Consider the following 21,820-nt stretch of genomic DNA (forward strand, 5'->3'; position numbering starts at 1 on the left):
CCGTTTTTTTAAGGTGGCAGTCATTCGCATGATAAAATCCACTTGATTTTGCCATGTAAATGATTGCCACTTTAAAAAAAAAAAAAGAGAACTCTCACAAAATCTCTCACTTTCGGATTCTCACACCCTATTACATTCCCCCCTATATGTGCTGCTATCCAAGAGTGCTGCTCTCTCCACATTAATATAATAGGAAATAAAAAGTAAAAATAGGCTCTCTGGTTTTATACTTTATGATCTATCAAAGCTTGATTATTTTTTTTAAGTGATTTCATGGTGACTTGCAGTTCATACAGTAGCGGCTCTTGCCACGGGCAAGCAGTACTTTTGCCCGGGGCGCCGCTGTCCCGGGGGCGCTGCCGGCGTGGCAAGAGCCGCTACTAACTAGGATGGCGGCGGCAGTGGTTTTGAAAAGGTCCTCTCCGCGAAGGGAATCTAGACGCGCAGTGAGGTAGCATCTAGTTTCCCTTCGCGGAGAGAACCTTTTCTGTGCAATGCTCCCATAGATCAGAGGAGCGTCGCCGACGGCGGAGACAGAGTGCAGTGGTCGGGAACAGGAACGGGGCTGGTAAGTATTTTTTTTTTTTTTACTAGGTGCACAGCTACTTGTGGGCACAACTAATGGGGGCACACTAAGGGGGGCATAACTACTGGGGCCACAACTAATTGGGGCACAGCTGCAGGGGGCACAACTAATAGGGGCACAGCTGCAGGGGGACACTAATGGGGGCACAGCTGCAGGGGGCACACTAAGGGGGGCACAACTACTGGGGCCACAACTAATGGCACAGCTGCAGGGGCCACAACTAATGGGGCCACAACTAATGGGGGCACAGCTGCAGGGGGCACAACTACTGGGGCCACAACTAATGGGGGCACAGCTGCAGTGGGACACTAAGGGGGGCACAACTACTGGGGCCACAACTAATGGGGGCACAGCTGCAGGGGGCACAGTTGCAGGGGGCACAACTACTGGGGCCACAACTAATGGGGGCACAGCTGCAGGCGGCATAACAGCTACTGGGGGCACATCTGCAGGGGGCAAAACTACAGGGAGCAAAACTGACCACGCCCCTTTCCTATGAAGCCACGCCCATTTTTTTACGCGCGTCGAAGGCGCGCACTAACCCTGTTTCGCCGTTTCAGGGGGGCGGGGGGGGGGGCACAAGGTCTAGAACCGGCCCTGAGTTCATATCAGGCTACTAATGACAAATCACTATTGTGGGGCTTGTCTCTTCCAAGTGCTGATTGGATTTCTAAATGTGAGTTTTAAACAGCAAAAAGGTGAACTCTGATTAATCTGTCTATCCATATAGGGATAGTAATATTGTGAGAGAAAGTAATCTGATTCTGATTGTTAGTATCTATACTATATCTATAATCTGATTCTGATTGTTTGTATCTATACTGTTTCTTTTTGTTTTAATATATCTGTACTGGGTTGTTGTTTTTTTGGAGGGGGGAAAAAAAGTGTGAGGTGAAAAGCCAGAGGGGTTAACTCAGGTGTGAGTAATCAGGAGTAATCAGGAGGAGGAGGGGCTGATTAAGGCAGCTGGCTGGGCCTATATAAGCAGTGACTAGACTCTTGGAGCTCGCTCTGTGGGGCTTGTCTCTTCCAAGTGCTGATTGGATTTCTAAGTGTGAGTTTTAAACAGCAAAAAGGTGAGTTAAAATACAGAAAAAGGTGAGTTTTATAATACACAATACACAATCGGGGACACACATTTGCAGTACCATTAAACTTCCGGTGAGGCTGCAAGGGGCTGACCTTGTGAGTGAGTGAGAGGGTCTCTTATTTGGAGTAGCAGCTTGGAGTAGCAGAGGGGCTGTGATTGTGCGTGTGTGCGGGGTTTTTTTTTGTGTTTTTCCAGGAGCTGGAAGCCGAGTGAAAAGGAGGTGCAGTGAGCTGGAACAACTGCAACTGCTAAGTGGAGTATAGGTGCCGCAGGAGAGAGTACTACGGCTGCATAAAAGTGAAGGACCAAGAACCGCACAAAGATAGATAAGTATAAACCAGCTTAATTTATTTATTGTATAAGTGAGATTGCTTGTCTTCTACTTTGTATTTTTGCTGCTTTTTCTGTGAGAGTAACAGGGAGTTAGACCTTACAAACAATACGGGAGGGGCTGTGATTGAGGACCTCACTCAGTGCATGTCGTGCAAGATGTATGCACACCTGGAGCTACCGGCCCAGTGTGATTACATCTGCACGAGGTGTGTGCGAACGGTTGCCCTGGAAGCCCAGGTAACTGATCTAGAGCAAACCGTTACGCGACTGAGGGGGATTCACAATCTCGAGCGTAGTTTAGACAGAACGGTGGAGGAGTTGCGGGAGGGGTCACTGGTAGAAGAGGATGATGATCAGGTAGCCAGTTGGGTCACCGTTAGAAGGAAGAAAAAGAGGGGGAGGCACGACATCTCCGAACTATCAAACCCGAACAAATTTGCCCGATTGGACGAGGAATCGGAGGATGATAGTGAAGAAATGACGGTGCCGGAGGAGACTGCTCCCTCTAGCATCCAGAGGTGCGGTCCCTCTGGCGCGGTTGGGATAAAAGATAGAGAGGTACTTAGTCAGATGGTGGTGGTAGGGGATTCTATCATCAGGAAGGCAGATAGGGCAATCTGCTACCGGGACCGTGATCGCCGTACAGTCTGTTGTCTCCCGAGTGCTCGGGTACGGCACATCGCGGACCGGGTAGATAGATTGTTGGGAGGGGCTGGCAAAGACCCGGCGGTCTTGGTGCACATTGGCACCAATGACAAAGTTAGCGGAAGGTGGGATGTCCTTAAGAAAGACTATAGGGACTTAGGAAAGAAACTGAAGGCAATGACATCTAAGGTAATATTCTCGGAATTATTACCCGTGCCACGCGCTAGTCCAGGGAGGCAGAGGGAGATTAGGGAGGTAAATGTGTGGCTTAGGGATTGGTGCAGGAAAGAGGGGTTTGTGTTCCTGGAACACTGGGTGGACTTCTCAGTCAGGCGCCATCTCTTTTGTCGTGACGGATTGCACCTGACTGAGGAGGGGGCAGTGGTGCTGGGGGGAAGGATGGTTAGAGGGTTGGAGGAGATTTTAAACTAGGAGCCTGGGGGGAGGGTTTAGCTACAAACTACGGGTCATGCAGTGAGAATAGTGGGGATGGCGGTAGTAAACGAAATGGGGGAGAAGTTGGGGGGAGGGTAAGAGCAGGCGGTAAGGTTACTAACATGGGTACTAAAAGGGATTTTACCAAAGCACTAACCAATGACGATTACAGGTCATCCTTGCTACATAAGGTGAAAGATGTCCCTAACGCAAGGGAAAATACTTATCTTAGTTGTATGTATGTAAACGCCAGAAGCATTACTGGTAAAAAGGGTGAACTAGAAATACTTGCAGCAAGCAAACAGTATGATATTATAGGCATTACTGAAACTTGGTGGGATGAATCTCATGATTGGACAGTCAATCTAGAGGGCTATATATAAACAGTTTAGGAGAGACAGACTAAATAAAAAGGATGGAGGGGTGTGTCTTTACGTAAAGCCGTTTTTAAAACCTAATATATGGGAAGATATTCAGGAGGGGACTGTAGACACTGTCGAGACATTATGGGTAGAAATTGCATGCGGGGAAAAAGGAATAAAAAAGTTAGTATTGGGTGTATGCTATAGGCCGCCTGGTATCAACGCATCTGATGATGAATTGTTACTAAAGCAAATTGAAAGAGCAGCAGGAGTAGGAGACATAGTAGTGATGGGAGATTTTAACTATCCAGAGATAAACTGTAAAAACGACTTATGTGATACTGCTAGGGGCAATATGTTTTTAAACACACTTAATGATAACTACTTAGTCCAACTAATTGAGGAACCAACTAGGTACAATGCAATCTTAGACCTGGTATTAACAAACAATGGGGATTTGGTATCAGGTATTATAGTAGGGGAACCCATAGGAAACAGCGACCACAATATGGTCACATTCAATATCAGTTTCTATAAACAGCCCTATACTGGCTCAACTAGGACTTTAAACTTTAGCAAAGCAAATTTTAAAAAGATGAGAGTATTTTTCAGGGATATTGAATGGGAAGGTTTGTTTTTAGGAAAAAATACTACGGAGAAATGGGAGGTACTAAAATTCCTGCTAGCTAAAAATACACTCAAATGTATTCCTATGAGTAGCAAAAAAGGAATAAAAATCATAAACCGATGTGGCTTAACAAAAAGATTAAGGAACTTATGGGCAAGAAAAGGCGAGCATTTAAAAAATACAAATCTGATGGGGAAGCAGAGTCATTTCAGCACTATAAGGAATGTAACAAAATTTGCAAAAAGGAAATAAAAGCGGCTAAAGTAGAAACTGAAAAACTAGTAGCAAAGGAAAGCAAAGCGAATCCCAAAAAAATTCTTTAAATACATTTATAGCAAGAGATTAAAGAAGGAGAGTATAGGCCCTTTAAAAGACAAGTTGGGAGTCTTAAGCAAAAATGATAATGACATAGCGGACACACTAAATGAGTTTTTTTCAACAGTATTCACTAGAGAGGACCCAATTCAGGGACTGACACACAATCTCAATAATGAGAATATGACACTGATAGGTACTTATTTAAGCGAGGAAGTAGTCTGTGACCGATTAAAACATTTAAAGATTAATAAATCACCAGGGCCCGATGGCATTCATCCAAGGGTTCTAATGGAGCTTCACTCTGAACTGGCAAAACCGCTATCTTTGATCTTTAAGGATTCAGTTATATCAGGTATGGTTCCCAAAGACTGGCGTATAGCGGAAGTAGTGCCTATATTCAAAAAGGGAAGTAAAGCTGAACCAGGTAATTATAGACCAGTTAGTCTTACATCTATAGTGGGGAAAGTATTGGAAGGTATTCTAAGAGATAGTATTCAGAAGTTCCTTGAAACCAATAAGGTCATTAAAAGGAATCAACATGGGTTTATGAAGGACAGATCCTGTCAAACCAACTTACTTGGCTTTTATGAAACAGTAAGCGCAAACCTAGATCAGGGTAAAGACGTGGATGTAATCTTTTTAGACTTTGCCAAAGCGTTCGATACTGTACCACACATGAGACTTATCTACAAGCTACAAGAATCAGGGCTAGGAAGCACAATATGCACTTGGGTCAAAAACTGGTTAGATAATAGGGAGCAGCGCGTTGTGGTTAATGGATCTTTTTCAACTTGGACTGAAGTGCTAAGTGGTGTGCCACAAGGCTCAGTATTAGGACCGCTATTGTTCAATATTTTCATTAACGACCTAACAGAAGGTCTAGAGAGCATGGTGTCAATTTTTGCAGATGATACCAAATTGTGTAAGGCTATAAATACAGAGGAGGATGCCGAGTCTCTTCAGAACGACTTAGTTAAATTAGAAGCATGGGCAGCCAAATGGAGAATGCGCTTCAACACAGACAAGTGTAAGGTAATGCACTGTGGTAACAAGAACAAAAATTACACCTACCTACTAAATGGGGTAAAATTAGGGGATTCTGTACTGGAAAAGGACTTAGGTGTCCTCATAGATAGCAAGCTAAGCAATAGTACCCAAAGTAGGACTGCAGCAAAGAAGGCTAATAAGATATTAGTATGCATAAAACGGGGTATTGATGCTAGGGACGAGAGTATTATACTCCCATTATATAAATCACTAGTGAGGCCACACCTTGAATACTGTGTACAATTCTGGGCACCGTACTACAAAAAGGATATCCTGGAGCTTGAAAGGTACAGAGGAGGGCGACCAAACTAATTAAGGGCATGGAGACGATGGAATACAAGGAAAGGCTTGAAAGACTAGGCATGTTTACATTGGAAAAGCGGAGACTAAGAGGGGATATGATCAACATCTACAAATATATAAGGGGACAATACACAGAGCTTGCGCGGGACCTGTTTTTGGTTAGATCAACACAGAGGACTCGTGGACACTCGCTCAGGTTAGAGGAGAGGAGATTCCGCACAATACGGCGTAAAGGCTTTTTCACGGTAAGGACAATACGTGTTTGGAATTCCCTGCCCGAGGGAGTTGTAATGGCGGAATCGGTCAACACCTTTAAGAATGGGTTAGATAAATTCCTAATGGATAAGGATATCCAGGGGTATGGTGCATAGTCATGCATTATAGTTACTATAAATAGGGATAAAATGCAACGGCTGACAGCAGCATCAGTCAGAAATTTTAGTCAAATCATCATGCATAGGAGACCACAAATAGGTGAACTCGATGGACAATTGTCTTTTTTCAACCTCAGATACTATGTTACTATGTTACTATGTTTATATCACTTTTTTCAGACCTTCTGCTACTTAACACACTGGGACACTCACACTGGGCATGATTTAAAGATGTACGTAAACCCAATGTTTTACCTGCTTCTCAGATGTACAGTATGTGGGTCTGCACGTGTGCAGAATGAGTCCTGCAGGATCGCTGACAGTCTTCCCTTATCCGTAGCTTGGGCAGCGACGGGGACCATTCTACAAAATGGCAGAGTGGTGCCCCCATTTTGTAGGAGTGGCCAGGCTCAGCGTGTTTGGATGCAGATTTCCTGGTCTCGGACAAAATAGTTAACAGCGGTAAGTCTGAGTAAGCTTCCGATGGTCGCGATGCTGATCCGATACTGCATCTTTGGACGCAGCACTTGGATCACCATCGCGACATGCAGGAGACGTCTTTTTTCCTACAGACACTTCCTGCTGTAACATAGTTAGTGAGGTTTAAAAAAGACAAAATGTCCATTGAGTTCAACCTGTATTGGAATTCTTACACTAATCTGTATATAACTATAATTTAACTATAATGGACCAGATAAAGCTATATTTTTAAGTCTAAATGAAAGCTAGAAGTCACACCTTTTCTAAAATGATCTTCCTTTAAATGCTGTATCCTTGGATATTTCTTTCAGTAAGGAATTTATCTAATCCATTTTTAAACATGTTGACTGAGTCCACCATTACTACCTGCTCTGGCAGAGAATTCCACATTTTTACTGCCCTTACTGTGAATAACCCTTTCCTTCAGTGTGTATGAAATTTTCTCTTCTCTAATACAGGGGGTGTCCTCGTGTCCTGTGTAGCGATTTTTCGATAAACAAATCGCCTGATAGAGCCTTGTATTGTCCCTTTATATATGTATAAATATTAATAATGTCCCCACTCATCCTCCTCTGATCGAATGTAAACATATCTAACCTAGTAAGCCTTTCCTCATAATCCAGTGCCTCTAACCCCTTGATCAGTTTGGTGGCTCGCCTCTGAACCGTTTCAAGTTCTATAATATCTTTTTTTATAGTGAGGTGCCCAGAACTGTACACAATATTCCAGGTGCGGCCGTACCAGTGATTTGTTCAGTGGGAGAATTACACTTTCATCTCTTGTCTCAATTCCCCGTTTTATGCATGCTAACACCTTATTTGCTTTTGTTGCTGCACTTTGACACTGGGTACTGCTACACAAATCTATTATCAATGAGCACCCCCAAATCTTTTTCAACTGCCGCTTCCCCTACATTTTCCCCATTTAATTTATAGGTAGCTCATGTGTTCTTAGTCCCAAGGTGAATAACTTTACATTTTTCTACATTAAACCTCATTCTCTGTTTGTCTGAACAATCTTCCAGTTCAGATAAGTCATTCTGTAGAGGCTGAACATCCTTGTCTGAATTAATTACTCTATGCAATTTAGTATCATCTGCGAAAAATTAACACTGTTCTTTCCAGACCCACTACTAGGTCATTAATAAATATGTTAAACAGTAGTGGCCCGAGTACTGACTCCGCACTGAGGCCCAGTCAGAAAACATCCCATTAAACACCACTCGCTGTTCCCTGTTATCCAGCCAATTACTTACCCAAGTACAGATAATGTTTCCTAAACCAAGCTCTTAAATTGAAAATTAGTCTCCTATGTGGCACTGTGTCAAAGGCTTTAGCATAATCCAAATAGACCACATCCACTGCTTTACCCTGATCAATATTATCACTCACTTTCTCGTATTAGAATATTTGACCAAATGCCGCTGCGTTCAAAGACACAGCAGTGATGGCCTTTCCGTTCAACTCTGAATCAGGCCCACTGTTCTATGATTCAATGGTTGATACGCGGGGATTCTGCTGCTGCGGTAATGTTATCACTACTTGGAACACTCCCAACCTATCGGTGGCCAGAAGCTGTTGTATCAGGTTTTCTGTCTGCTGTTCTGCTGTGTAAGTGAAAGGTGGTGGAATGTGATGAATAGCAGGAAGGAATGATGAATGGGGATGATGAATAATGGTCAGGTTTTTTTACCACCAATCCCATCAGACACCTCATCACCACCCAAAACCAATGTTTGTGAAATTGAATGAAAAAATTCACTTGTAGTTATTTATTTGAAGCTTTCCTGTCAAAACTTGTAAAAAATGATAAAGCAATATAAAGAATCTGCGCTAGAGATGGTTAGCAACCATCGATGTTCCCGATTCAGTGGTAAACAGTAATTGTTCTATCGAATAGCAGGATTGCGATTGTTGCCAGCCGTCGGATACTGCTTCAGATACCCATCCAATGGCTAACTGCTTGAATTCAGCTCCGCATATTTGCGCATGCTCGAAGCTACGCTGCCTCTGCACATAGTGTAACTATCGAAGGTTGTAACATTGTATAGTTATGATCCAATGGCTAGTAGCCATTGCATAGCAGTTCTTGATTTCAGAAGCCCGGCAACCATGTGATACCAAGCTTCCGTTGTCCATCGGACATTAGTGCTTTTAGGGCCTATTTCAGACCTGATCGTAGATGTGTTATTTTAGAAATTATGCAATATTGTTAACAATGCACAAAACAAAGTACTAATAAAAAGCACACAGTTTTACTGATGCAACTGGTTAACACAGTATCTTACATCGGCCTCTTTCCAGCAGGATATTGTATGTTACATGCCTATATAAAAATTTCCATTTGCCTAAGGCTATACCTTTACCTATTGCTTGGCTATGATTATCCATTCCTCACCCTGCTGCATCTACTGTAGCTACTACTTACACATTACTGACATGAACAATCTTTTTGCTGTCATCCTTGGTGGGTACAGTTCATTGTTACTAATGACTGGTTGCTTCCTGGAGGGTTCTGGGTAGCACCCATTGGAGACTGTACCAGATTCATAGTTTCCAATCTGATGAATATTGCTCAGATGACAAAATGGCTGCTGTTATGTAAAAAGCGTACTGTAAGGTAGCGCATTGTTTTTATTTTCAAACATTGACATACAGTAGGTCACTAATTTATTTGACTATTTAGGAAAAATATTACACCCAATGGCAGAATTACATCATTTAAATATTTACTTGTGTATAGGCTACATGTACAGGGTCACTTGTGTATCTTTGTCAGCAAACCGTAAGATATTGCAATAGTGCTTATTGGTATATGCAAAGCAACGGGCTTCGGTCAGAATCCCGACACTACATGGAATGCCGACACGGGCACCCCGAGTAGGGTCACCAGCCCGGCGCCGGAAACCAGACTGCTTGGATCCCAAACGAACATCCGCCTGGTCATCGGAGAGGTAAGCTGCGCGGGGTTGGGGTGGGGGCAGGTTAGATTTAGGCTGCAGGGGGACGGATAGGGTTAGGCTGCAGCCTGGGAGTTAGGATGTGGGGGAGGAGGGGTTAGATTTAGGCACCATCGGAGAGTGTTAGGTTTAGGCTGCGATGGTTGGGAGGGATAGGTTTAGGCTGCTAGAAGGGAGGGTTAGTGTAAAGGGGCCAGCGGCGGAAGGCAAGTATACTTACCTTCCCCTGTCGGGATTCTGGTCATCGGATGCCGCGGTCGGTATTCTGACTGACGGCATCCCAACCTCTGTCATTTCAATCCCAACCCGAAGCAACTGGTAACCACAAGTGCTGTTATGTGGGCAAAAACTTGTGTCTCTGTTGACAGGAACTTTCAATGTGCCTCTATTTTGATGGTACTGTGTGTTATGGAGCTTTAGAATTAAGCATTTTCCAGCTGACGTGATGCTGTGCTGCGTGGGGGTAAGAACACTCACAGTGAGTACAATTCTAATTGATGTTGCTGAAAAGAGCGAGTATAGATGCTAATAAGCACAGGAAAAAGAACTGCATTTATGTCTAGCACCACATAGGGGTGCAAAATGCAGTTATGTGTTTGTAATAAATGTTCTGTTCTTTGCTGTGTTACTTATTTCCCAAGGGTCCCTCATTTGGGACCAAATTCCCTTTTTATAGTTACATACAAGGGTATTTCTGCACCTTGGGCAGATGTCCAACCTCTCCGGGCAGTTGGGTACATCTCATGTCAGCAACTGAGCCAGTCCCTTGGCCTTGCACACAGGTGGAAGCAGTATAGAATGTGAAACCAGACGTATGAATGGTTGCTATGAGCGACAACACATATTTTCTCCTTTACACCAGTGTTCTTATTGCCTACCTTGTTCTTATTGCCTCCCCCCCCCCCCCCTCCCCCCCAGCTATACAATGCTGAGAAACTAGGCACTGTATAACGGGGGACGGAGCTACGATGACGTGATTCAGCGTGAATCGCGTCAATGGATCCCCTCGGCCGCCCACTTGTTCTCTGCTGTGGGTAGGAAGGCCTATCCCAGGATCAGGATCAGCGGGATCCCGGGATTTAGGCCCAAAAACGGCCGAGATTCAATCCCAGGATTGGAAGCTCCTATCCCGGGGATTGAGGGATTAGCGTTGAGCATCCTCAGGATGCTCACACGCTGTCCGGCTTCATCTTCCTGGCTCCCCAGTGCAATGTGACGTGCAGTGAGAAGTCACGCTGCGCCATCACATGCTGCTGGGAGCAGTCCGGGAGAGAGGAAATGATGTGTCCCACCCGCCCGCCCCTGGTGTATGGTGGGTTATGTGGGCTGGGCTGGGCTGGGCGGGGCGAGGGGGGACGGCCACACGGAGGAAACGGGGATCCCGGGATTGGCCATTTTTCAATCCCGATACCCGGGATTGAAAAAATGGCCCGGGATTGACCTCCCTAGCTGTGGGTGGCCAAGGGGGGGAGTGGAGAGCCTGACAGGGAAAAGAGTGGGAGGGCCACCCGATTTTCGGGTGTATCTTAGAGATTTGTGGAGTGTGCACAGATGTTCAGTACAGCTGGTCACACAATACGATTGGCTGGTTATGCACTTGGGCGTACATCTAAACTCCATTTGTCATACTTATGTTTTGCAGTTTAAGTTTAAATTTCTTCTCTTTGATCTGTTTTAGAATAATGTTTAAATAATAGTAATGATGTTTACAGGATGTAAAATGTGACTTGTTATTAGTCTTAGGGTTAAATTTAATTAGGAGCGAGTTTGTATGTTGGGGGTCATTCCGAGTTGATCGCTCGCTGCCGATTTTCGCAGCACAGCGATCTGGTGAAAAAATGGCGTTTCTGCGCATGCGTATGCTCCGCAATGCGCACGCGCGACATACGGGTACAAAGCTCTTTGTGGTTGTGCTCAGGTTTTAGCGAAGTTTTCCTTCGCACTGGCGGCCGCAAGAAGATTGACAGGAAGGGGGCGTTTCTGGGTGTCAACTGACCGTTTTCAGGGAGTATTTGGAAAAAAGCAGGCGTGTCTGAAAAAACGCAGGCGTGGCTGGGCGTTCGCTGGGCGGGTGTATGACGTCAAATCCGGACACGAATAGGCTGAAGTGATCGCAAACGCTGAGTAGGTTCAGAGCTACTCTGAAACTGCACAAACTGTTTTTGCAGAGCTCGGCTGCACATGTGTTCATACTTCTGTTAAGCTAAAATACACTCCCCAGTGGGCGGCGGCATAGTGTTTGCACGGCTGCTAAAACTAGCCAGCGAGCGATCAACTCAGAATGACCCCCGTTGATACTTGCATGCTGCACATCGTGTAAATGTATGCACCTGGGAAATGTGAAAAATGGTAATTTGTGATATTCGCTGTGAGGTTGCACAACCTTTCTGCAAAGTGCGACTTGAAAGAAGTCATAAAGTGTAGAAACCATCTTGGATCCCAAAAAAGTGTCAGCTGGGATAACAGGGGTTTGGTATGTGATCCCCGGCGGTCGGGATGCCAGCGGTCACATGTCCAACAGCGGCATACCGACACTGACAATCCCAACACCGGCTAACCACACCCTAGTGCCTAACCCTAACCCTTCCTCCCCCGGGCCCTAACCTGTGCCCATATACTCACTTACGGGATGTCTGTGTTCCGGCACCAGGTGATGCCGAAGACATCCCGATAAGAGAACCATATAGAAAGCTGCTAGTGGCCATAAGGAAAGCACTAGAGGTTATTAAAATGTGTCAAATGGCTGATTATTGCACTTTTTATTGGTTGAAAAAATTATAGCAAGCAAGAGGTTTTCATCAAATTGAAGTCTTCCCAACAGTTTGGGGTACAGAAAAATGTCTGTATAGTAATATTTCATTGTTTTATACAAGTTTGTTCACTGTTACTGAACGGAGCTTGCACGTGTACACCGTTACTATACTAAACTTGCACATACACACCATTACTGTACAGAGTTTACACATCGTTACTGTACTGAATTGCATGTGCACACTCTTATTGTACTAAATTTAGACATGCACACCTTTACTGTACGGAGCTTGCACATGTACACTGTTACTATACTGAACTTGCACATGCACACTATTACTGTGCTGAACTACACGTGCACACCCTTACTGTACGGAGCTTGCACATGTACACCGTTACTGTACAGAGCTTGCACATGTACACCCTTACTGTAGTGGGCTTGCCTGTGTACACCATTACTGTATGGAGCTTGCACGTGTACACCGTTACTGTACGGAACTTGCACATGCACACAATTACTGTACGGAACTTGCACATGCACACAATTACTGTACGGAGCTTGCACATGTACACTGTTACTGAATTACATGTGCACACTGTTACTGTACTAAACTTGGGCATGCACACCTCTACTGTACGGAGCTTGAACATGTACATTGTTACTGTACGGAGCGTGCATGTGTACACCGTTACTGTACTGAACTTGCACATGCACACTATTACTGTGCTGAACTACACGTGCACACCCTTACTGTACGGAGCTTGCACATGTACACCGTTACTGTACAGAGCTTGCACATGTACACCCTTACTGTAGTGGGCTTGCCTGTGTACACCATTACTGTATGGAGCTTGCACGTGTACACCGTTACTGTACGGAACTTGCACATGCACACAATTACTGTACGGAACTTGCACATGCACACAATTACTGTACGGAGCTTGCACATGTACACTGTTACTGAATTACATGTGCACACTGTTACTGTACTAAACTTGGGCATGCACACCTCTACTGTACGGAGCTTGAACATGTACATTGTTACTGTACGGAGCGTGCATGTGTACACCGTTACTGTACTGAACTTGCACATTCACACCCTTACTGTACGGGGCTTGCACATGTACACAGTTACTGTACAGAGCTTGAACATGTACACCGTTACTGTACTGAAATTACAAGTGCCCAGCCTTACTGTACATACTGTACAGAGTGTGCATATGTACACCGTTACTGTACTGAACTTGCACATGCACACTGTTACTGTATGGAGCTTGCACATACACACTGTTACTGTACTGAACTTGCACTTGCACACCCTTACTGTACAAAGCTTGCACATGTACACTGTTACTGTACTGAACTTGCACTCGCACACACTTACTGTACGGAGCTTGCACATGTACACCGTTACTGTACTGAACTTGCACTCGCACACACTTACTGTACGGAGCTTGCACATGTACACCGTTACTGTACTGAACTTGCACGTGCACACCCTTACTGTACAGAGCTTGCACATGTGCACCGTTACTGTACTGAACTTGCACGTACACACTGTTACTGTACAGAGCTTGCACATATACACTGTTACTGTATGGAACTTGCACATGCACACCCTTACTGTACGGAGCTGGCACATGTACACCGTTACTGTACAGAGCTTGAACATGTACACCGTTACTGTACAGAGCTTGAACATGTACACCGTTACTGTACAGAGCTTGAACATGTACACCGTTACTGTGCGAAGCTTGTATGTGTACACCGTTACTGTACTGAAATTGCATGTGCACACCCTTACTGTACAGAGCGTGCACATGTACACCGTTACTGTGCTGAACTTGCACGTGCATATCCTTACTGTACGGAGCTTGCACATGTACACCGTTACTGTACTGAACTTGCACGTGCACACTGTTACTATACGGAGCTTGCACGTGCACACTGTTACTGTACTGAACTTGCACTTGCACACCCTTACTGTACGGAGCTTGCACATGTACACCGTTACTATACTGAACTTGCACGTGCATACCCTTACTGTACGGAGCTTGCACATGTACACCGTTACTGTACTGAACTTGCACGTGCACACTGTTACTGTATGGAGCTTGCACATGCACACTGTTACTGTACTGAACTTGCACACCCTTACGCTACGGAGCTTGCACATGTACAATGTTACTGTACGGAGCTTGCACATGCACACTGTTACTGTACTGAACTTGCATGTGCACACCCTTACTGCATGACCCAGATTACCCATTCACACAGTCATATAACCTGCGTCCTTCTTGGACCAACGAGGCTAGCTAGCCGGCTACGATTCCCGGGTCACTGGACCCTGATTAACCCTTTTACACTGATCCACAACCTATGTTAACCTGGTAATAACCCGGGCAGCGTGAAAGGGGTAATGTCTGCCTCCCAAAGTGCAAGGTGCAGCAAGTGTTAGATGCATGCAGCGTAAGGAAAATGACAACACTTAAATGTGTTGGCAGAGTGTATTGGATTCCCTGGTGCAGTGACGTCAGTCCACACACTTAATGACTTAAACAGTAATGCAGGTTTATTCAGTGAACACAGGTGACTCAGATGTAATACTGATATAGGCATTTAGGGGCCCTTATCTCATATAAGGTAACAGCAGTGGTAGCGGTACTTATCAGGAGTTGTCTCTTAGTGGTGAGGGATGGAGGACTGCACAGCCGTGCAGTCTGACTCCCGCTGTAGAGAAAATGCGGTGCCCGGCTCAGCGTCAGCTCCGGAGCAGTGATACATGCAATGGAACGTTGTGAGTCTCCGTAGCTGAGATCCGCTCCGGTCTCAGCTCTGCACGCTTGCACACACCAGGACTCAGTCTCTCTTACTCTAACATGGAGGAGCAGAGATTACATCACATAGCTCCGCCTCCTAGTGACTCTTGGCACTAGGGGATTAACACTAGGGGATCCGCTCATAGACTGCTGTGTAGAAGGAGACAGGCACAGAGCACACCATGGGGGTCATTCCGAGTTGATCGCTCGCTAGCAGTTTTTAGCAGCCGTGCAAACGCTATGCCGCCGCACACTGGGAGTGTATTTTAGCTTAGCAGAAGTGCGAACGGTTGTATCGCAGAGCGGCTACAAATTTTTTTTGTGTACTTTCAGAGTAGCTCAAAACCTACTCAGCGCTTGCGATCACTTCAGACTATTCAGTACCAGATTTGATGTCACAAACCTGCCCAGCGTTCGCCCAGCCACGCCTGCGTTTTTCCTGACACGCCTGTGTTTTTCCACACACTCCCTGAAAACGATCAGTTGCCACCCAGAAACGCCCACTTCATGTCAATCACTCTGCGGCAAGCAGTGCGACAGAAATGCATCGCTAGACCCTGTGTAAAACTACATAGTTTGTTGTGCCCGTACGCTGTGCGTGCGAATTGCGCCGCATGCGCAGAACTGACGTTTTTTAGCCTGATTGTTGCGCTGCAAACAAATGCAGCTAGCAATCAACTCGGAATGACCCCCCATATTCTAATAAAGTGCACTTGTTTCCAATTTTAAATCACCTCCTGTTTTCCCATAGAGGAATCTAGTTTTCCAGTTAATATTTTTATATATTATGTGTACATTTGTTGTATAAAACAATGAATAGCCAGGCATAGTTTATTTTATTTATTGCAGGATAATCATTGATTTTCCTTTATCTTTCACCTGTGAAATAATCCTCCATAAATTGCAAATCGTCCGCATGTGTGACCGCTGACCTTGCACAGATTTAAGCCTGCAGATTTGTGGCCACAGACCCCATCCATCTACATGTAAATCTAGCCATCATCTCTATCAGCATGTATTTGCACAGTCCGAGATGCGCCCGTCATTAGACAGATCTATGTGTACGCTCAAATTGGCTGGGAGGGAGGTCCAGGGGCATATTAATGTAAGCCGAGTATAGTAAGGTGGTGTCTGCGCAATTACAAAAGTACACAGACCAGAAAATAGACACAAATATGTAGAAGAAAGCTATTTATTTATTTATGGATGATGAGGTGGCGGTTTATTTGTGGATGGGCAGGAGGCTATTTATTTGTGTATGGGGACGAGGCTGTGTGGCAGATGTATTAACCTGGAGAAGGCATAAGGAAGTGATAAACCAGTGATATGTGCAAGGTGATAAAGGCACCAGCCAATCCGATCCTAACTGTTAATTTACATTTTGGAGCTGATTGGCTGGTGCCTTTATCACCTTGCACACATCACTGGTTTATCACTTCCTTATGCATTCTCCAGGTTAATACATCTGCCCCTATGTATTTATGTATGGGGAGGAGGCTATGTATTTGTGTATGATCTGGGGGGTATTTGTTTGTGGGTGTTCAGGGGGTTATTTATTTGTGGTTGGGCAGGGTGGTATTTGTGGATGGGAAGGGGGCTATTTATTTGTGGATGGGCAGGGGGTATTTATTTGTGGATGGGCAGGGGGTATTTATATGTGGATGATCAGGGGGGGTATTTACTGTATTTGTTTATGATCAGGGGGTATTTATTTGTGGATGGGAAGGGGGCTATTTATTTGTGGATGCCCGCAGCCCCCAGTGCGTCTCAATCCACTGTGGGGGTAGCGGTATACTTACTGATGCCTGCACCCACCCTCCCCAAACTTTACTGGTGCAGCGGCCAGGAGACCCCTGGCAACGCGCAGGAAATCCCTGGCAGTGTGCAGGAGACCCCTGGCAACGCTCATGAAACACCTGGCAACGCTCATGAAACACCTGGCAACGCTCATGAAACACCTGGCAACGTGCATGAAACACCTGGCAACACGCATGAAACACCTGACAATGAGCATGAAACCCCTGGCAGTGCACAGGAGACCCCTGGCAATGTGCATGAAACACCTGGCAGTGCGCATGAAACACCTGACACCGCGTATGAGACCCTTGCAAGCATGGAGCCCAGAGCATGAAACCCCTGACATTGTGCATGAAATCTTTGGCAACGAGTAGAGACCCCTGACAACAGGCAGGTAATTTAAAAGCAATTAGAAGCCTTACTGTGTTGCATTATTTGTAAAGGGCATTATTGTGTGTGGGGCATAAAATGGTGTCGGGGCCATAACTGTGTGTGGCATAATATGTAATTTGCGTTACAGTGTGTGGCATAATGGGTGTTAAGGTGTGTGGCATAATGTGTAATAGGCATTACGGTGTGTGGCATATTGCGTAATGGGAATTACGATGCGTTGCATAATGTGTAATGGGCATTACGGTGTGTGGCATAATGTGTAATAGGCATTGTAGTGTGTGACATAATATGTAATGGGCATTACGGTGTGTGGCGTAATGTGTAATGGGCATTAGTCACTGCTGCTGCGCCCGTTCACTCCTGCTGCCGCCTCCTGCCAAGCACCCACCAGCAAAAACAAATCAGCACCTATGGTTCAGGGGGCTATTTATTTGTGGATGGGCAAGGGGCTATTTATTTGTAGACGATCAGGTGGGTATTTATTTGTGGATGTTCAGGGGGCTCTTTATTTGTGGATGATAAGGGGGCTATTTATTTGTGGAGGGGCAGGGGGTATTTATGTTTGTATGGGCAGGGAGGGGTATTGATTTGTGGATTTACGGGGGCTATTTATATGTAGATGATCAGGAGGATCTCTATTTGTGGATTGCCAGGGGGGTATTTATTTGTTTATGGGCAGGAGGTTATTTATTTGTGGATGGCCAGGGGATTGGGGGGGGGGGGGGGTATTTATTTTTGTATGGGCAGAGGGTATTTATTTGTGGATGGACGGTGGCTATTTATTTGTAGATGATCAGGGGGGTATTTATTTGTGGATGGTCAGGGGGCTATTTATTTGTGGATGGGCAAGGGGCTATTTATGATTAGATGAATGCCGGCACAAGGGAACTGCTGAAAATGCACTGATCATGCTGCTTTTTTTGTGTTCATATTTATGTGAAGACAAATGTCTGGTGTAAATTGAACACATATGCTGACAGATTCATAACTTGAGACGTGTACAGCAGAGTTGATAGACATGAATACATGAAGCAAGTGCTTCTTTTTTTGCTTATATCACGTCCACTTTGCAACCAATTCTGTTTATATAGACACGTTTCATGTCAGGGAACAGTTTCTTCCATTAAACACAATGGGGGTCATTCCGAGTTGTTCGCTCGTTAGCTGCTTTTAGCAGCATTGCACACGCTAAGCCTACGCCTACTGGGAGTGTATCTTAGCTTAGCAGATTTGCTAACGAAAGCTTCGCTAATTTTCTCGTAACGATTACCCTGCAGTTTCTGAGTAGCTCCAGACTTACTCAGCCATTGCGACCAGCTCAGTCCTTTTCGTTCCTGGTTTGACGTCACAAACACACCCAGCGTTTGCCCAGCCACTCCCCCGTTTCTCCAGCCACTCCTGCATTTTGCAACTCGAACGCCTGCGTTTTTCTGCACACTCCCATAAAACGGCCAGTTTCCGCCCAGAAACACCCACTTCCTGTCAATCACACTACGATCAGCACAGCGATGAAAAAACTTTGTTATGCCGTGAGTAAATGACCAAACTTTTGTGCTAATTTACTTGGCGCAGGCGCAGTGCGTACATTGCGCATGCGCAGTTTGCGACTAATCGCTCCGTAGCGGAAAAAAATACCGAGCGAACAACTCGGAATCACCCCCAATATTCCAAACAAAAATGAGCTGCAGATAAAAGTTCTGATCACAGCTTGATCAATGAATCATCAGTAACCTGAATCGTACAGCATAGAGCTTGTGCTTTCCTGCGGTTCATGAAAACTTTCAAATACATCTCCAGCGTTATAGTTTTTATAGCACATTATGTTTTACAGTTGTGTAAATAACTAATAACTCCCCACAACAAATACTCTGCTGGGCTGTGAGAACACTCCATATGGTAATGTTAGCAGTTTCTGTAAAAAGAATTACAGATAATTACAGATAGTAATTTAAAAGAATAGTATTTGTCACTTGCAGATGAATCAGAGATCTGATGCAGCTATAATATGTGCAGTAATGTTTGTTGTACCACTAGAGGGCAGTATTTCTAGTTGTTGGCCACTTTGCTTTTAATGGTGTGCTTATTCCACAAAGAGTGATTCAGCGTATATTCATTAAGCAACAATCATCAAAGAGTTCAGACCCTAGTGCTGATGTAGAACACTATCTGGGGAAAGTTGTTTGCCTTTCATATCATTGTAATGTTATTAGGGATATCATCATGAACTTATTCAGGAAATTATTATTACTATTCTTAATATTTACATCAGTTCTCTTTGATCTCTTTTCATATTATATTTTAATCATATTGCTGTTTTTAGTATGTAAACGTATACTTATGATATTGATCTTAAATTTTACATGTCTGTAGCATTACACCTACTTATTATTTTAGCTTTTAGTTTATTGCGGTCTGATCTGATACCTGAGAGGTTTTTTTTATTATTATTATTATTATTATTATTATTATTATTATTATTATCCTTTATATGGTGCCACAAGGGATCCGCAGCGCCCAATTACAGAGTACATAAAATAAAACAGGAAAACAGTGACTTACAGTTCAAGACAATATAGGACAGTAGGTCCTGTAGGTAAGTAATAATAATAATAGGTAGAAATAATGTCGGCACCTTCAGTGTTGGGAGGCCGCGGTAGGTCATGTGACCGTCAGCATCCCGATCACTGGGATTTTGTATGTATTTTAATATTTACTTTCTTGTATTTTGAGAATTGAAAGAAAATATTTTAAACTTTTTCTGTTTTGTGCTATATTAATATTGCTTATGAGTTTTTGGATACCATCCTATTTAGCACTTTTGACATTAGAGTTGATTTAGAGTTAATATAAAAGTTGACTGATTGCGTATATGCAGATATAAGACCGTATACTTGTAATTTAGAGTTAATATAAAAGATGACTGATTGCGTATATGCAGATATAAGACCGTATACTTGTAATTTAGAGTTAATATAAAAGATGACTGATTGCGTATATGCAGATATAAGACCGTATACTTGTAATTTAGAGTTAATATAAAAGATGACTGATTGCGTATATGCAGATATAAGACCGTATACTTGTAATTCTTTGCCTGCATTTTCAATAACCTACATCTTTAAGATATTTGCATTATTATGAAAAGAGGCAGACCCACACTGAGATGTATGTACTGTACACCTGGCAGTACCCATACCAGTTGTGAGTACCCGCCCTAAAGAATGGCACAAATACATTCTGTAATAAATAAATCTCCTATTGGAATCAAGACAGGCATTGTAGATTTGCTAGCACAAAGAGTATATAGAAGGATTCACAAGCTTTTGAATATGTTTGGAAGAAAATGTGTTTTTTTTTTATTAAAAGAAGGCCAGCCAGGTGTGTAGTTTCCTTCTTATATTTTGCCTCAATCATTCATGAAGAATCCAGAGATTGCATCATTAAAGGACTGGGGTTGAAGATGTTAAAAAGCCTATTTTGAGAAGAGTAGTACCCGTGGTCAGTGCCATGTGGGTGTGACCCGTGCCTTGTCGGTGTGACTAGTGCTGTGTGGGTGTGGCCAGCAGGCCCGGCGACAGGGGGGGTCAAAGGGGACACCCGTACGGGGCCCCGAGGATCAGGGGGGCCCCGAGCATCAGGGGCACACAAAATGTTTAGGCAGCGCGTAAGAATGCTGTGTGATCCACACAGCGGGCAGGGCAGCAACACAGCTGCCGAACCCTGCTGGATCCAGTGGAGATACGTGGCGGAGGTGCGGTGTGATGAAGCGGCAATGTCGGCAGTACTGATAATAAGGTCAAATTGACTCATTACAGTATGCTGTGGCTGTCTGCGGTACGTAACAGGAGATGTTCCAGCTGGTTCAGCACCTCTCCTTATGCTTTCTCCCCCTCTGCACCTCCATCCCACTTTGCCCGTCCACTATACTCAGCACAGCGCTGTTGTCCCCGCCTGCTGTCTCCCACATTAAAAAAAGGGGCGGGCGAGCAGCGCTGCACAAACTCCTTTGGCCCGCCTCCGCAAGTCCCACTGCTGCTGGTGCTGCCCGCGGCGGTGGGAATGAGACGACGTGATGCCATCACCTCACGTCCGTCTCTCCTGCCACATAAAGAGAGCCCTGAGGACACCCACGACGACAAGGCTAAAAGATCTTAACATGTATAGTTTGGAGGAGAGAAGGGAAAGGGGGGACATGATAGAAACTTTCAAATATATCAAGGGTCTTAACAAAGTTCAGGAGGGAAACATTCTTCAAAGGAAAAAAAGTATTAGAACTCGAGGGCATACATTGAGACTGGAGGGGGGGAGGTTCAGGGGAAATTTAAGGAAAAATTACTTCACAGAAAGGGTAGTGGATAAGTGGAATAGCCTCCCATCAGAGGTGGTAGAGGCTAAGACTGTAGGGCAATTTAAACATGCTTGGGACAGGCATATGAATATCCTTACAAAGAATTAAGGTTAAAAAAGGGTTGAGATTGCCTAAAGGATAAAATAAAAAA

General features: G+C 44.5%; 1 protein-coding gene across 5 annotated transcripts in view; it reads left to right on the forward strand.

Moving 5' to 3' along the window:
• The window catches only part of ACSL6 (acyl-CoA synthetase long chain family member 6), a 415,322-nt gene that overhangs the window by 28,386 nt on the left and 365,116 nt on the right, over nucleotides 1-21,820 (forward strand). Inside the window, exon 1 of one of the 5 annotated variants that reach the window (XM_063928202.1) lies at nucleotides 1,642-1,662. The exons of the other annotated variants lie outside the window; for them this stretch is intronic. The gene's annotated coding sequence lies outside the window, so the exon portion shown is untranslated. Of the gene's footprint in view, nucleotides 1-1,641; nucleotides 1,663-21,820 lie in introns of those variants that run through there. 5 annotated transcript variants of the gene reach the window in all.

Source organism: Pseudophryne corroboree, chromosome 6 (genome assembly GCF_028390025.1).
Source record: "Pseudophryne corroboree isolate aPseCor3 chromosome 6, aPseCor3.hap2, whole genome shotgun sequence".
Taxonomy (NCBI): domain Eukaryota; kingdom Metazoa; phylum Chordata; class Amphibia; order Anura; family Myobatrachidae; genus Pseudophryne; species Pseudophryne corroboree.